Source organism: Priapulus caudatus, unplaced genomic scaffold, assembly GCF_000485595.1.
Source record: "Priapulus caudatus unplaced genomic scaffold, Priapulus_caudatus-5.0.1 Scaffold2613, whole genome shotgun sequence".
Classification (NCBI taxonomy): Eukaryota; Metazoa; Priapulida; class Priapulimorpha; order Priapulimorphida; family Priapulidae; genus Priapulus; species Priapulus caudatus.
In genome coordinates this window covers 20965-21575 of record NW_014579674.1, presented here as the reverse complement: position 1 = coordinate 21575, position 611 = coordinate 20965, and the positions used below count along the sequence as shown (strand labels likewise).

Genomic DNA, 611 nt, shown 5'->3' with positions numbered 1-611 from the left:
CAGCAGCAGCAGCAGCAGCAGCAGCAGCAGCAGCAGCAACAGTAGTAGTAGTAGCAGCAGCAGCAGCAGCAGCAGCAGCAGTAGCAACACCATCACCAACACCAGCAGCAGGAGTGAGTTCATGAGTGAGTGAGTTCATGAGTTCATGAGTGAGTGAATGAGCGACTGACTGCGTGAGTAACTGACCGCATGAGTGAGTGAGTTAGTGAGTGAGTGAGTTCATGAGTGAATGAGCGACTGACTGCGTGAGTGACTGACCGCATGAGTGAGTGAGTGAGTCGGTGGGTGAGTGCGTGAGTTAATGAGTGTACAGGTATTATTCATCACTCACCTGTAAGCGTCGACGTGGTCGATGCAGACGCCGTTAGCGCCGCACGGTCCGCCAGCGCAGTCGTCAATGTCCGTCTCACAGCGATCTCCCGTGAAGCCTGGGTCGCACGAGCAGACGTAATTATTCACCTGAGAGCGAGAGAGAGAGTTACGATGGTGTTAATATAGGATTACAATATATATATAGATATGTATATATATATATATTATATATACGTTGATATATATTATATTATACGAAACTATTCACCTGAGAGCGAAAGAGAGTTACGCTGGTGTTA

At 48.0% G+C, this 611-nt stretch overlaps 1 protein-coding gene across 1 annotated transcript in view; it reads right to left on the bottom strand.

Annotated features, from left to right (window-relative positions):
- Positions 1 to 611, bottom strand: part of LOC106818886 (fibropellin-1-like) — a gene marked incomplete at its 5' end in the record, with an annotated part of 13726 nt that overhangs the window by 9391 nt on the left and 3724 nt on the right.